General features: G+C 33.6%; 1 pseudogene; it reads right to left on the bottom strand.

Annotated features, from left to right (window-relative positions):
* Window positions 1-1,126: 1,126 nt before the first annotated feature.
* Window positions 1,127-1,249, bottom strand: LOC118549278 (small nucleolar RNA SNORA70; annotated as a pseudogene).
* Between the last annotated feature and the right edge of the window lie 17,001 nt (window positions 1,250-18,250).

Genomic DNA, 18,250 nt, shown 5'->3' with positions numbered 1-18,250 from the left:
TAGTATCAGCATAGTATATCTTTATCCATGCATTTGCTTTTAATTCATATGGGTCATTATATTTCAATTGGGTTTCTTATAAACACTATATAGATAGGTCTTATTTTGTGATGGATTCCAAAAATCTGTCTTTTAATTGGTACATTTCGGCCATTGACATTCCAAGTGATTATTGATGTAATTGGAATGATATCTACTGTATTTCTTACTGTTTTCTATTTGTTGCCCTTGTTTTCATTTTTATTTTTGTCTTGCATTATTTTTTCTGACTTCTGTGGTTTTAAGTATACATTTTATTATTCCATTTTCTCTCCTTTCTTAGCATGTCACTTATAAAGTTGATCCTTGAACAATAGGGGGGGTTAGAGGTACCACACCCCCACCCCTCTCCTGCACAATCAAAAATTCACATATAACCTTTGACTCCCCCAAAACAACTACAAATAGTCTGCTATTGACTGGAAACCTGGGTTATGATAACATAAATAGTCCATTAACACATATTTTGTATGTTATATGTATTATATACTATATTCTTACAATAAAGTTAACTAGAAAAAGAAAATGTTTTTAAGAAAATCATAAGGAAGAAAAATACATTTGCAGTACGGTAAAATATCCATGTATAAGTGGACCTGCACAGTTCAAACCCACGTTGTTCAAGGGTCAACTGTACTTGGTGTTTTTTATTCATTTTGCTTTTTCTGTTGTTGTTGTTAACTCTTTTATTGGGGACAGGAAGTAGTTTTTATTGGTAAGTAAAGATCAGGCAGTGCTGATGACTTCAGGAATGCAGAGCCTGCTACTTCTCTAAGGCCATGAGTAGAATGTATTTGACCCCACAGCCAACCAAAAGGAGCTGCTTTTCAGCTACCATGTATTCAAATCCATCCATGTTAAACTTGGCACCACCTTACTTCTTGGAGATGTGGGTCTTCTAGCAGCCAGGTAACTTGAATTTGGCCCTGCATAGGGCCTCAATCCTTGTTTTGTGGTGTGGAACTGATGGATCTGATGACTTGGCCAATGTGGATCCTGGCCACTGTGCCCTGAGGCCAATGGCACTCCACATACCTGTCTGGGGCCTGGACTAGGACAACTTCAGACATAAATGTCCAATGGAAAGGTCTATCTCTTTGTTCTTAGGGCAACCCATATGCGCAACAGACCGTGTATACTGCTGAGGAAGCTGCTGTTTGCAGTCATTACACATCTGGGAAAAGAGCGTGGTTGGCCTAATTGGCTGTAGGTTTTTGTTGTTGTTTTGTTTTGTTGTTGTTTTTTATTTTTTTTTAGTGTTTGTCCTAGAGTTTGCAATATACATTTTACAGGCTAATCCAAGTCCACTTTGAAATAATGCAATACACATCATAGGCAGTGTGAGTACCATATAATAACAAAATAATACTAACTTCTCCTCCTGTCCCTTGTATCATTATTGTCTTTCATTTCCCTTATGCATAAACTTATGTAATCAAATACATTTTTGATATTATTATAATTAACACACTGTTATCTGATCACTTAGTGATAAGAAAAACAATTTTTCATTTTTATTTTAGCTATTAATTCTTTGACACTATTCCTTTCTTTACATTGATCCAAGTTTCTGACCTACATATATTTTTTTCCTTCTCTAAAGAATTTATTTTAACATTTCTTGCAAGGTGGTTTACTGGCAAAAAGTTCCCTCAGTCCATCTGAGAAAATTTCTCCTTTATTTCTTTTTCACTTTTGAAGAATCATTTCTAGGTTGGTAGTCTTTTTTTTCCTATACTTTAGTTATTGGGTACAATTCTGGTAAGGTGTTTATTTTTCCCCTTTGGCATTTTTTCAGGATTATTTCTATATATCTGATTTCCTGTAGTTTGAAATGAAATTCCCAGGTGTAGTTTTCAAGGGGCATTTATCCTGCTTAATACTCTGAGATTCCTGGGTCTATGGTTTTGTGTTTTTTATTAATTTGGGGGAACTCTGACATTATCATTTTGCATATTCTGTTTTTTAGGGTTTTTTTTGTTTTGTTTTGTTTTGATTTCTTCTCCTTCTGGTAGTCCCATTATGTGTATGTTACACATTTTGTATTTGTCCCACAGTCCTTGCTCTTTCGTTTTATTTTATTTTTCAATCTTTGTTGTCTTTGCTTTTGGTTTTTGATATATTCTCTAGCTCAGAGATTCTTTCTTAGCCATGTCCTGTGTTCTAAAAAGCCCATCAAAGGAAGCAAACCATCAGAGACTCTTAACAATAGAGAACAAAATGAGGGTTGATGGAGGGGAGGTGGGCAGGGGGTGGGCTAAATGGGTGATGGGTATTAAGAAGGGCACTTATTATGTTGAGCACCTGGTGTTGTATGTAAGTGATGAATCACTTAATTCTATTCCTGAAAACTTTATTACCCTACATGTTAACTCACTAGAATTTAAATAAAAAATTGAAACAAACAAACAAAAAAGGCATTCTTATGGTTGTTTTATCCACCTGTTTTTAATTGAAGTATAATTAACACACATTATATTAATTTCAAGTGTATACTATAGCAATTCAACATTTATATACATTATGGAATGCTCACCACAAAGTGTAGTTACATGTCACCATACAAAGTTATTACAATAATACTGACTATATTTCCTATGCTATATTTTACATTCCTTTGACTTATTTTCTAACTGGAACTTTGTATGTCTTAGTCCCCTTCACTGATTTTGCCTATCCCTCTACCTCTCTCCTGTCTGACAACCACCAGTTTGTTCTCTAAATTTATGAGTCTCCTTTTTTTTTTTTTTTTTTTTTTTAGTTTCCACATACAAGTGAAATCATACTGTATTTGTCTTTCTCTGGCTAACTTATTTCACTTTGCATAATACCCTTTAAGGTCAATCCATGTTGTTGCAATTGGCAAGATTTCTTTCTTTTTTATGTCTGAGTAATATTCCTCTGTGTGTGTGTGTGTGTGTGTGTGTGTGTGTGTGTATCTATCAGTGGACACCTGGGTTCATCTATCAGTGGACACTTGGGTTGCTTCCATATCTTGGTAATTGTAAATAATGCTGCAATCTATTATGTTTCTATACATTAATGACAAACTAGCAGAAAAAGAAATTTAAAAAACAATTCCTTTTACAAAATTGCATCAAAAAATACCTAGGATTAAATTTAACCAAGGAAGTGAAAGACTTGTACTCTGAAACTTATAAGACATTGATGAAAAAACATTAAAGATGTTACAAATAAATGGTAAGATATTTCACAGTATTTTTAAATTCTTGGTCTGATAATTCCAACATTTCTGCTGTGTCTGTTTCTTATGTTTGTTCTGTCTCTTCAAATAGAGCTTCTTTGTTTTTTACCTTTTAGTATACCTTGTAATTTTTGTTCTTGATAGTGGGACATGATGTACTGGATAAAGGAACTGCTGTAAATAGATCTTCAGTAATATGGTGTGAGATATGATGGGAGGGTAAGTGATCTATGGTGCTATGATTTGATCTCTGTCTATTGGTGAGTCTATGCCTTTGGACTATGTACTTCACAAGTGTTTTTCAGTGTTTTTTTTGTTTTTGTTTGTTTGTTTTGCTTACTTGTTTTGTCTCCATTAGGTGAGATAGGATGGCTAAAGAGGGTAGGAATTGGGTATTTCCCTTTTGCCAGGTCAGTTGGGCTGTGATAATACCACAGCGAGTTAGGCTCTGGTTAATTGGTTTCTGCTGAGGGCAGGCCTTGTTAAGAACACACTGCTGTTCAGTATTTCAGAATGCTTCCTTTTCACTTCCCTCTGCTAGATCTGAAGGGGATTTTCCTCAGATCTCTACTGTGAGAAACTGTTTGAGCTTCTGGAGGTAAACCTCACAAAATTCTTGTCCTCCCTACACTGCCTGGGTCCCCTGGAAGTTTCAGCTATTGGTTATCCACCCTGAGACTCCAGCAATTCATCAATTACAGTTCTGGTGTTGCTGCTCTGGCATTGGTTCTCGCAGAAAGCTCTACTGTGAGTCTCTGCTCAGGTAAGCCCCACAACTTCTTATATTCACCTGGCTGTCTCTCCAGTCTTGAGGGCAGTATTTTGCCCTGTGTCCTCTCTTCTTGAGCACACAAGAAGAGTTATTAATTTTTCAGTCTGTTCAGCTTTTTACTTGTTAGTACAGAGTGGTGACTTCCAAGTTTTTTACATGTGGAACTGGAAAATGGATTCCATTATTTTTCATATAATAAACTTTTTATTTGAGAGTAGTTTGACATTTATGGGAAAGTTACAAAGATATTACAGAGTTCCCAGGTACACCATAGCCAGTTTCTCCTATATTAACATTTTTCATTAATATGGTATATTTAAAAAATATATATATATATGACATATTTTTCACAGTATCAATGCATTATTGTTATACCAAGTCCATTCTTTATTCACATTTCCTCAGTTTTTCTAAATGTTCTTTTACTGCTCTAGGATCACATGCAAGATAACTATTACATTTATTCATCATCTGTAGGCTTCTACTAGCTGTAAGAGTTCATCTGTCTGACTTCCTTGTTCTTGATGACCTTGACAATTGTGAGAAGTACTGGTCAGGTATTTTGTAGAATGTTTCTTGTTTGAGGGTTTCTCATGATTGCACAGGGGTAATGCATTCATGGGAGTCAGACCACAGAGGTAATGTACCATTCTCACAATTTCATATCAAGGATATATATTCTCATGATGACTCATTACTATTGATGTTAACCTTGATAGAGAGTTGAATTATCTACATAAATTATTTTGATTAATTATCCACAAGTGTTTCACCTATCTTTTCCCATTTATTTATTTAATCATGTGCTTATGTCAGTATTCATAAATTTGTATTTTATATTTTGTGTTATAATCCAATAATTATTTATTTTTTTGCTCATATTATCCCAGCTTTGTCCACTGGGAGCTCTTTTAGTTGATTCTTGTGTGTCCTTTAATATGCCCATACTCCCATTTGTGTATGTATGTTTAGCACTTTCCTACTTTCTGGCATTATAAAACTCATATCTTTCCTGTCCTGGTCCTAGAATTCCAAGGAACTCTAGTTTCTTTTAATGGAGAATGGTATTAGAAATTAAGATCTGGGCATTAGGTGTGCTCTTGTTTTACTTATTTATTTGCGGGGGGGAGGGGGTTGGTTTAGTTTTTCCCCTATGGATCCCATAATTTCATTCTGTGCTCATTTTCTTCATTTTCAAATACGTTTTTTAGAAGTTCCTTGAGTTTGTTGGTGCTAGATTTTAACATCCTTAGCCTTTGTTTATTTTTAAGTGATTTTATCTTTTCATCAATCTTGAAAAATTAATTATAAAAATATAGATTTTACTTGTTTCATGGCATAATCATTTTATACATGAAATTTGCCTCTTTTTTTACAATTATGTACTTCTTAATTGAATATTATTAAGTAATTTTATAGCTTACATTGTTTTGAAGTGTAGTTGAAGTATTTAATTCTAGAAGACCTTAAAGTAAATATTTTCTTTTCATTGTCCAACTCATGTTATGAAAGGTATTTCTCAATCACCTGAGACTAAAATCAAGTTACCTACAAAGGAATAAACTCAGAAGAGCATCATATTTCTTCTCCTTCATGACTGAACATTTTAGACATACATATTAAGGACTGTGGTAATTTGAAATGAGAAGATGTTGCCCTATGAATTCTCTTTCCAACCATAGTCATCTCCATGGGTCGTGATCCATGCTCTCTCCTCTCCCCCTTCTCATCTCATATTTACTTCAGCATTCCAACTGCAGTATACTATATCTATGTAAAGTGTTTTAAGGACTTTCAAAAGACCAATTGTTATATTCATTAGGCTGTTTTATGTATAGCTATGATTTAAATTGACTTAGTTATTGGGGCGCCTGGGTGGCTCACGCGTTAAGTGTCTGCCTTCAGCTCAGGTCATGATCCCACAGTCCTGGGATCGAGCCCCTCATCGGGCTCCCTGCTCAGCAGGAAGCCTGCTTCTCCCTCTCCCGCTCCCCCTGCTTGTGTTCCTGCTCTCGCTCTCTGTCAAATAAATAAAATCTTTTTAAAAAATTAAAAAAAATAATAAAATAAATTGACTTAGTTATTAATTAATCTTCTAAATTACAAATGCTAAGTTTAGGTTTATATATCATGCCATTCTACTGATTGGGTAAAAAAAATAGGATTAGGGTGATTATAGAGGCAATAAATTAGTTCAGGTGAAAGATGAATCTTTGAAAAGGGAAACTGGGTGTTGTGCCATATTTTAAATTTATTTTTAAGGAAGCATTGTTAGAACTTATATCAGTACATGTAACTTGAGTGAGATGATAAAGACAAAGTAGAGAATCAGTCTAAATTAATCATTTGGCTCATGTGGGTTGGCTATGGTTCCATTTAATGAGACAATAGAGAGAAGGATATACTGAACAATGCTAATTGAGATCTTTTTAAGCATCTGAATTGCAGTGTGTCTCTGTTCAGCAGGTATCCAAAGATATTAATCTTTCCCTTGTAAGACATATGAACAGAAGATAGATTTAGGAGTAATAAAGGTACTGTTGGTTCTTGATGAGATAGCCTAGGAATACTAGATAGGGTTCTTCTACTTGATCAGAAAGGATAGCTTGATATGCTACCCAGTTAGACTAATTTTGGTGTGGGTTTATCTTTATGTGATAAATTTCTCTGTATCAACTATCAGTTGATCTTAATGACTGAACTTAATGACTGAAAGTAGTCATAAAAGTAAAATCTAAAATGAAGATGAAAGTCCTATTTTTTCTTGAACATTGTCAGACTACTTGTCAATAATCTGTTGTTATATGACATGGAAGACTTTCTGACATAGAAGACTATTGGAGGTTATTAAAATTCTCAATACACATCAATTGTAAACAAATTTTGCACAGATTTTGCTCTTTAGAAAACAAAACCTTATCACACTGCCAGTGTATGTGAATTATAAAAGAATCTGATTGCTCTGGAATATATAATGCCTGATGTTTGAGACTATCCCTCTCAAATCTTGAAATGGATCATCCTCAGAAGACTTGATCCAGATCAGTCTGGCAAGCAAGTCTCATGCTCAGTAAACCCTTCTCCACTGATACATGTATTCTTACTTAAAATTTATGAAAAAGACTCATGTCTCAAACATTTACTAATATTAGACATAGTTAAGTTTTTGCATTTCGAACCCCCACATCTTACTGTTTTTTTCCCTCTCTTTTTCTTTCTTTCTCAATCACTCTGTCTCTCAATCTGTCCCTCACAGAAGAAAAAAAAAACAAACTTGAGCTCCACTTAAGTTCTGTGATACTGTAAAAACACTGAAATACAGCAGAAATGAACAGAATAGGAAATACTGATTATTCATCATTGGATGACAAAATGAGGCTGGAATTTCTTTTGCTTTTAGTTTAACAGTCCAATGGCCTATTTCTGAGGAAACAGACTATAGAGTTACTCCTGGTGATAAATATGATCTCATAGTCATAAAAATCAGAGTAAGAATGTTTTAGTAGAATTAGATTTGTGTACACTTATAAAATTATATATTAAGATACTTTATATAAATATGAAGATATATAATCTTGAAAATTAGCTCATTTAATAGTTAAGCGATAAATGTTGATATTAGAGCTAACAGAAATCGTTTAACCTTATACCATATTATGTAGTATCTGGGGACATGACTATGGAGACTCTTTCCTTCTTCTTTATGCAGCTTTATGGAGTCATAAATATGAAAACCAAAACCCTCAGGATACTTCAGTATGTTGTTTCCAGCTCTGTTTTATTATTATGATGATTATTATTATTAGTTTGCTTGTTTTCTCTTCTCAGGAAAATAAACATGTCATTCAGCCTACCAGTTATCAAAATCTTTACATTGAAAAGAGATAGTATTTTCCTTAGAAAAAAATATTTCATGATGCTCTAATGCTTTATATGGAATATAATTCTAGCTACTCTGATACTGCAATTGGGAACGAGATCCTTGTCCAATTACCCACTCATTCTTCCTATGTTGTCCTCAGTATCACTAGAGCTTCATGGAACAATGTTTGAAAAACGTTAACATATCACAATTTTCTTATTTAATATAAAAGAAAATAAGATTCAGTATGTGTGAAAAAACTAGAGGATATCAGGTATATTTACAAATACCTTTGCTTATGCTGTTCCTGTTGAAAGGATATTTTCATCTTATCTATTTCCATAAATATTTAATTATTGATAGACCTTCTGTTAGTGATGGTAGGATATCTTGCTATTTCTTATATACGGTATAAAGAACACCACTACCACTCACAAAAATGTTTTGGATCTAAGTGTTTAAGCAGTTCCACCTTTTTAAAGATTTTGTTTATTTATTTATTTATTTGACAGAGAGAGAGAAACAGCATGAGAGGGGATAGGGTCAGAGGGAGAAGCAGGCTCCCCGCTGAGCCGGGAGCCCGATGTGGGACTCGATCCCAGGACTCCGGGATCATGACCTGAGCCGAAGGCAGTCGCTTAACCAACTGAGCCACCCAGACGCCCAGCAGTTCCACCTTTTTAAATACAAGCTGATTCAGGAAATGGTTCGTAGATCAGAAGTAACACTGAAATAATTATAGGATCATGCAGGTTTGTCCTAAAGGGGTAAAGCCTAAAGAGTGATAGATTTTTCACTTAACACACACACACACACACACACATCTGCCCGATTTACAAAATATTCAACTCTCCTCTTTCTCCATGGGTTGTTTCTTCTAATTTTGATAAATGTACCCTTAATAAAATAATAAAGGACTAATTATCCTCAGAGTAAAGAGATAGCAGCAAGTTGTGGTGACTGAACCCATTGGAGCATGCATGCCCCATTGAAAGATGGTGGCAGCTATTTATCTCACCTGCTTGTAACCACATTGGAATGGAGAGCTAGTTTCTGCCAGCTCCTCAGATATTTTCAAATCGTATCAGAAATACAGATTTAATAGGAAATCCAAAATTTTCAATATTAGCCAAAATATATTCATTTAACAGTGCATAGGTCAACACTGTATAGGAAGAACACATTATGTCAATAAGCGAGATATGGCCTGTGAAATACTGCTTTGGAATTTCTTTCGATTATATATATTTGACCATAGGCACTTAAGTAATTAATCCACTCAACAAATAGTGAACATAGTACCTGTCACCAATTGTTATAATTGGTTTGCACATATTTTTCATTGATTTTTCCAAAAAAACTCTGTGATTAAATATTTTTCTTACCCTCACTTTAAAGGAGAAAAATTGGAGGCACAGGTAGTTAAGTGTTGTTGTTAGTATAAGAATGACTGTTACAAGAAACAAACAAAACATATATATTGGCTCCAATATAATAGAAGTTAATGTCTCACATAAGTAAATTCCAAACAACTGTTCCAGTTACATAAGCAGCTCTCCTTCAAATGATGATTCAAGGACCCAGGTTTCTCTCTAGTGGCTCATCTTCAAATCCTGACTTCCAAATTCATTTTGCATATCATCATCAAACTAGTAGATAGAGAAAGAGCATGGAAGAACATATGGAAGAGGTTCCCATGATCCAGGCCAAGAACCAGTCTCAAGGAAGAAGAGAAAATTAATTAAATGAAAATATGACCATTTTCTATCATAGTCGGTTAGTATCTGAATCAGGAGATGAATCCAAATTAGCCACATCCAGATCCTACACTCTCATTGAATGCTAGTTACTAAGATAGGGTCATATAGTAAACAGCACAGAGTTTTCAATCTCCAGAAAAGGCAGACAGTTGGGATAACTTTATAGGCATGGTGTGTATGTGTGTGTTTGTGTGTGTGTATGTGTATAAAATTATTCATGAGATAAGATTGGGACCCATGATATATATGATGAAACTGAAACATAAAGTGAGTTCAGAGGGAAAAAATGTGTTTCCTTTGTAAGTAAAATGGGAATATTATTGCCACAAGAAACAGCATTTGTGATAAATTCAATAGCACATAAAAAATTAAATTTAGAAAGCTAATATAATTGGATTTGAAAGAACTAAAGAAGGGTAATAAGAAACAAGGCTATATAGAAGACAGGATGATGTAAGACTCATCATACGTTAATATTAAGGAAGTCAACATTCACCCTAAGGTCAACGAAAGCCATTAAATAATTCAGGAGAGAAATAAATCAACCAGACTTAGTCATGCAAACATTTATTTTAATAAACGGAAGCCTGGAAAATGGCTTGAAAAATTAAAAGAATGATGTGAAGCAAGCATTTCAGGGGCTTATGTGAGGTGAGAGGATAAGTGAAGAAGAGGGTCTATGATGCTTTGAATTAGGGGGTCATAGAGATGACAAGTAAATGGGATCAAATGATATTTAGAAAATAATTGTGGCTTAGCTTGCAGCATGGCTGGATGTGAGCAATGAGTCTGAATCATAATGCCCATCAGGTTTCTGGATTGAGCAAATGAATGAATTTTTTCATTTAATGCTGTCTATTCAAGAAAGAATGGAGAATGGAGGGGAATATTATGAATGCAGCTTTCTATAGTTTATAATGATAAAATGGGAGTAATCAAAGCACCTACCTAATGAGATTGTTCTTAACATAGGAAGCATGCATTACGGTAAAAAAAAATCACGTAAGAAATGTCATTCTAATTTTTTTCTATGAATATGGGTTTTTTGGTTGTTTTTGTTTGTTTGTTTGTTTTCAATTTCAGTACCTACACCTCTAAGTGTTTTAGTTCTTAACCTTCTACTATTCACTCCCTACCCCTCCTTCCAGAGTGTGCCCTGGTTCATGATCTGGCAAATTACTGGGACACTGGGGAAAACCCTCCTGTCAATGGCTCACAAAGATTACCAACAAGTGAACACTATCCTTTCTCCTCCATAATTTCATTCCAGTGTCCTCTATTTCTTCCCATGTCACATTTGGGATGTACAGGTATTTATGAGTCTGCCTAAAGTTCTCAAAACTCTAGGATCTATAATGTCATCCTCTAGGACCCCATGGATCTCTCCCCATTCCTCTACCCAGTCTGGGATAAACTCTAATGGGAAGAACATGGCTGCCTCATTGCCCCAGTTTCTATAAGATGCTTTATCAGGAACACCTCTTCAAGGCTTCTGTTTTCTTAAGTATTTAAAATTTTGTCAAAAAATATTTTTCACATGATAATACGTATCCAGCCAATCTACAGTGAGAAATATAGATGACTAGGGGTTTTTTTTAATGGAAAGGGAAAGAGTAAACATTTAATAAATGTAGTGGACTCATAGAAAATATCTAATAATTTCTAGATATTATAATATTGTAATTACCTCACTCATTTGAAAATGTAAACTAACAATTAGACAGATTGATTGAGAGCTCTGAAGACAGTCCTGGGCTACATACACTGATATAGAAATTGCGAATATATGGATGGCTCAGTGGACATTGTAAATTGTTTAACCATCATCAGATTTCCCATTCAGACTTCCTACCATAGCGCCAATATAGTTTAGGTATCCATTCCTCCCCAAAAAGCCCATAGAACTCAATGAAAATTGATCCATCTCTAGTTCCTGGGGAGGATATTAATTAAACTGAACTTCTAAAGTAGCCAGGGCAATCTTATCCATTTTGCCCCAAGTAGATGTCAGAGTACAGAATTAAGAAAATCAACAAATAGCATTGCCTTAGAAAGGCTAATTGGTTCTGGGATATACATGTGACCTAAATTGGTTCAGTTGTACTGATTAGAAGAGATTTTTATTCCTTAATGGAGATATGCTGTCTCTTCCCTCCCTGCACATGAATACAGTAGCAAATTTGCACAATTACTCTTTGTCATCTTTGTAACCATGAGAAAGCCAGCCTAAAGACAAAAAATGAGAAAATAATACAAACAGAGCTGCAACCCCTGGTCATAGACCTGGAGGTATTACTATTCCATAATAAGACTTTCGGGTTTTGGTTTCTCCTATAATTAGTCAAAAATATTTGTCCTTAAATAGATAGTAACTGAGGTCATCAGTGTATATCATATTGCATAAGGAGAACATGAAGAATTAAACCACAAAATACAAACAAATCTAGCATGTTAGGTGAAGAGAACTATTCACTTTTGAGACAACTCTGAGGATGTATGACTCATTGGAGAAGCATATGAACAATTGAAACTACAAAATTATAGATGGGAAGTTAACAAAAATAATAATGTATGCAAATATATCCATTTTCCCTAAACATTAGCTAACATGACAATGACCCTGGAATTTTGGTAGCATCTATGTTTATTATAGCAATAATGCCTAAGTGCTCTGATACAGAAAACATAAATACCTTTTCGGTAACTGCGTAGTGTATCTCTTCCAGTACTTGTGCTGTCAAATATTACGACAGCAGTGTAATATTATTCTCAGAAAGACAAAACAAAATAAAACATGACACTAATAATGTTATATTTAATTCATGGTAATTTGATGTTCTTGTTTTTTACGATCAGAATAAAATAGCTTGTGTAAGATAATACATTTGATTCATTCTGTACCAAGTCTTCTTTATTATGAGGCTTATAAAAGCATCAAATAATTACAACAAACAATTTAGTGGGAACTTATTACTACAAATAACTTCTAAATTGAAATGTTGCTTGGGTAATTTCAAAAAATAGCAACAGCAAAGAATGCTAAGTACTTTAAACTCCCCGTGAGGTGAGCTACCATGCTGTGATGCCTATCTTTAAAAAATCCCTTCAAGATGTCCATTTCAGATTGGAAGGTTAGGGATCCATTTCATTATTATAGTTACCCTCTCTCCCCTTTGCCAATCGCTTGGGCAGTCACCAACATGTTCCTTATTCCAAAATGTGTAATATATTTTACTAAAATATACTTACATACAACATTAAGTTGAATGTTTCTTTGAGCTGTTCTGGAAGCAGAACCTTTATGTAAGTTTCCAGATAACAGGTTTTTGCCTTGAGGATTCTTAGGGGTGAGAGAGTTCATGAGATTGTAAGAGGTTCAGTTATGCAGATTGTTAAGTACCCAGGAAGAAGTAAGAAAAACTGCCTTCCTAAAAAACTTGGTACTCTCTCTCATGATTGAGAGGCAGTTGTTATTTAATCACAATCATATTTCAGTGGTACCTGGAAAAATATTTTGAAGTAATGAAATTTGTTGTATTGGAAACAATTTGTATAAATAGAAAAATTTACTAAATCAAATGGATATTGGTAGAAACTGACTCTTCTTTATCTTAGAATCACAGAACATGGCTAAAAATATGAAATTCTGTGGGGTATTTGTACTCTTCAAACATGTCTTCAATTTAATTTAGAAACTTTCTTTTCCGATGCCTCAGTGATTAAATCTGTGCATAGTCAATCTTACAGAATCAATAAATAATCAAGATGTATCTCCATAAAGATTTACTACTCACCAACCTCTACATTCTGAGCTTTGGTGCTCAGTGAAATGTATGGTGGAAGGAAAACAACATGAGGAGACTATTAGGCTATTATCAGAAAAAGAAGGGGCACCTGGGTGTCTCAGTGAAGCACCCAACTCTTGGTTTTGGCTCAGGTCATGATCTCGGGTCATGGGATTGAGCCCCGCATCGGGCTCTACCCTTAATGCAGTCTACTTCAAATTCTCTCTCTCTCTCCCTCTCACTTGCTCACTCTCACTCTAGTAAATAAATAAAATCTTTTAAAATTTTTAAAAAAGAAAAAGAAAAGATAACAAATGTTGGTGAGAATGTAGAGAAAAGGGAACCCTTATACACTATTGGTGGGAATGTAAATTGTTACAACCATTATGGAAAACATGTGGAGGTTCCTCAAAATATTAAAAATAGGATGACATTATGTTCCAGCAACCCTTCTCTTTGGGTATATATCCAAAGTAGATTAAATTAGTACTTCAAAGAGATATCTGCACTCCCATGTTCACTGCAGTATTATTTACAATAGCCAAGATATAGAAACAACATAAGTGTCCATCTATGGATGAATGGATAAAGAAAATGTGATATATAGATATCTATTTATCTATATATATAGATATATATGTGTATATGTATATATATACATATATATATGTAATTCATCCTTAAAAATAGAGAGATCCTGTCATTTGCAACAACATGAATGAATCTAGAAGACATTATGCTAAGTAAGATAAGCAAGACACAGCAAGAAAAATACTGCATGATCTTACTTACATGTCGAATCTAATTAAATTGAATACATAGAAACAGAGTAGAATAGTAGTTAACAGGGTCATAGAGGTGGAGGAAATGGGAAGATGTTGGTCATAAGGATACAAAGATGCAGTTATGTAGGATGAATAAATTCTAGGGATCTAATGCACAGCATGGTGATTAAAGTTAATAATGCTGTATTCTATACTGGAAATTTGCTAAGAGAGTAGATTTGAGGTGCTTTCCAAAAAAAGGCACTATGTGAGGAGATGGAGATGTTGATTAGTGTGATTATAATAATAATTTCACTGTGTATGTGTGTGTATATGTACATATAAAACATAATATATACCTATATATGTTTATTATAAAATAAAATCAAATAAAAAGGAATGATAAATATTAACACTAAACATAGCAATCCCTAATCTAAACTGAGCTGTTGTGGGTATATATTTTTTTCTTTTTTCTTTTTCTTTTTTTAATGATTAATATGATGTCGCTAATTCTAGTGTATACATTGTGAGAATGTTCTAAAATTACTTTTTTTTTTCCGTGACCTCCATTGACTTCTTTTTAACCTGACATAGCAAATTGCTTCTGAAGGTCTTAAGATAAATAGACTAGACATTTGAAATTAAAATACCATCATTTGTAATTACTAAGTAATATATTATGTTCTTTCAAAATCATTTATAATAATACAACTGAGGTGATGAGCCTCTAATACTAATCCAGAATTGCTATTTTGCCTTTGTCTTATTCTAATGAAAATATTTGAGATTGCAGTAAACAGTTTTGGTTATTCAGATTATATTTCCAAATCTGATACACAACTAGTTCTAGCCTCTATGATTTGGAGGCTACAAGCCTGCACTATTCTAGACATGAGAGGAAAATAATTGATTCTCAATACTAATGCCCTGCCTTTATTTGTTGGTATAATCATTACCCTGTGGCATTTACATCCTATATTGAGCCCAAATTGTAATTTAAAAAATCATTTGCAATTGTTTTACTAAAGAAATATTGAGGGACACAAATACGATGGTAATTGGGCTCTTTCAATTCTTGTACATATATTGTCTCATTTATTCTTCATAACAACACTATGAAGTAAGATATTAATATCTTCTTCATCTATAAATAATGAAATGAGCTACAGAGATATTAAAGGACTAACTTCAAATAATACTATATATAGTCAAGTTTCAAAAATGTCTGATCTTAACTATTACTGCACATTTGAGACACATTGAAAAACTAAAAATGTAAGTATATTTAGATAAAAATAATCAGAAAAATATATGGCAAATGTGAAAAAATCCTTCTTGATTCCCCTATTCCTTTTATTCTTCCTCATGTTAAACCACATATACTAATATTTAGTCCCCTAAATATTTTATAGTGTAATATTATGCAAAATATACACAAATTAGAATATTTTATTTCTTTTTCCTTTCATATAAATTGACTCATGCCTAACATTGATCTTTTATCACATAAATATTACAAAGATCACAGAGATATTTCTTATACTTTTAACTGACATATAGACTTCCATTGTGTAGATTTCATTATAATTTATTGAAGGATATGGGCTTAAACATCTCAAAAATTCTAAAATGCTGTAAAGTATCTAGAAATGATTTTTATAACTCAGTTAATATCATTTTTGCATATGCAGCTAATATCCCAGGACAATAGGAAAAATCTTATAATATAGAAGAATAGAAGGAGGCTATAAATAAAGCTTGCTAAGGAATAAAAAAGCTCTGAAAATATGACTGAAAAGAGTGGGTTATAAAATCCAGGGAAATGGTGCCTTGGGTTTTAACAATTGAATAGGTATGGAGCTTTGGGCCCATGCCTGGTGGGTTCATTGAAACAAGATCATGTATAAAGCCACAATCTTTGAGAAATAAAGAGTTAGGAAATTTATGCTCAACAAGAAAAGAATATGGCATAGTGAACTAAGTCATCCTTGATTCTTGGTGGAAAAAATACCAGAATAATACTTCTTGAGATTTTGTACTCATAACCTGGTATTTATAAATAATTAAGGTATGAATTTATACAATAATATGTTCCAGGATTCTCCAAGTGATACATTTAGATAACATTAACTGTGTTAATAGTTATGAAGTATTTAGAACAATGCCAAGTAACTAATAAATGCTGCTAAATAACATACACACACATACATATGTAAGTGAATATACATATATTTATATTTATAGAATTAAGTACTCTTTTTTTTTAAGATTTTATTTATTTATTTGACAGCGAGAGACACAGCAAGAGAGGGAACACAAGCAGGGGGAGTAGAAGAGGGAGAAGCAGGCTTCCTGCAGGGCAGGGAGCCCGATGCGGGGCTTGATGCGGGGCTTGATCCCAGGACCTTGGGATCATGACCTGAGCCGAAAGCAGATGCATAACGACTGAGCCACCCGGGCGCCCCAGAATTAAGTAGTCTTAAGAGAAGGAAACATTTATCCTTTCTAGAGAACATAGCTATCTAAGTTTCAGTTCATCAAAATGTAACAATTCTAAATTTGCATGCATCTACTTAAAAAGCATAGAACAAAAATGACATTTTAATTAATTAGTGATGAATTTGCCTTCATAATGAAAAATATTTTTAACAAAATTTCTTGGTAACCTATAGATCTAGTCATTCAGAAAGTTAATAAGGATATGGGAAATTTGGAGAACACAATTAGCAAACTTAATCTAGCAAATAGTGAATAATAATCTCCATAATAATAAAAGAGAGCACTAAAAACAAACTACAGTTGACCCTTGAGCAGCACAGGTCTGAACTGTGTAGGTCCATTTTTTTTTTTTTTTTTTTTAAGATTTTATTTATTTATTTGACAGAGAGAGACACAGCAAGAGAGGGAACACAAGCAGGGGGAGTGGGAGAGGGAGAAGCAGGCTTCCCGCTGAGCAGGGAGCCTGATGTGGGACTCAATCCCAGGACCCTGGGATCATGACCTGAGCCGAAGGCAGACGCTTAATGACTGAGCCACCCAGGCGCCCGTGTAGGTCCACTTTTATGTGTGTTTTTTACAATACAGTACTGTAAATATATTTTCTTTTCCTTATGATTTTCTTATTAATATTTCATTTTCTCTAGCTTACTTTATTATAAAAATACAGTATATAATAACATACAGACTATGTGTTAATCAACTATGTTATAGGTAAGGCTTCTAGTCAACAGTAGAGTATTAGTAATTAAGTTTTTGGGAAGTCAAAAGTTATATGAGGATTTTCAACTACACAGGGTGTTGACACCCCGAACTCCCACATTTTCAAAGGTGAACTGTATATAATAGGCTGATTTCTAAAAATCAGCATTATAGTAGTCCCCTCCTTATCCACAGTTTTGCTTTCTGAGGTCCAGAAGCACATGATCCTCTTTCTGATGAATGGTTAGGTCAGTAGTGACCTAATGCTACGTCACAAGGCCTACATCATTCACCCCACGTCATCTCAGCATGAAGGCATCATCTCACATCAAAACAAGGAGAAGGGTTAGTAAAGTGTAATGTGATATTTTGAGAGAGAGGCCATATTCACATAATTTTTATTAGAGTATATTGTTACAATTGTTCTATTTTATTATTATTGCTGTTCTCTTACTGTGCCTAATTTATAAATTAAACTTCATCATAAATATGTATGTATAGAAAAAAAAAAAACATAGTACATGTAGGTTTCAGTACTATCCATGCTTTATTTATTCATTTTGTTTTGTTTTTTAGTATTTATCATGTGCTAGAGACTATATTTTGTACTATTGATTCATTAGCCCCTTTAATTTTTAATCAACTACAGTTTAGGCCATTTATATTTTAAACCTAGGGGATTTAAGATACAGATGCCTAATCTAATAAGCACATTTCATCAAGTTAATAAATATATTTTATTTCTAGTTTTCTCATTTGAATTATATTAATTAAAATAAGTTTAAATAAGCATATGACTTTTTGTTCTTTCCTGTTAAGATAGAACATTACAATTATGGATGTTCTAATACTGAACTATCCT

This window comes from Halichoerus grypus, chromosome 10, assembly GCF_964656455.1.
Source record: "Halichoerus grypus chromosome 10, mHalGry1.hap1.1, whole genome shotgun sequence".
Taxonomy (NCBI): domain Eukaryota; kingdom Metazoa; phylum Chordata; class Mammalia; order Carnivora; family Phocidae; genus Halichoerus; species Halichoerus grypus.
Note: the sequence above shows the minus strand (reverse complement) of the source record. Positions and strands in the feature narration are given on the sequence as shown.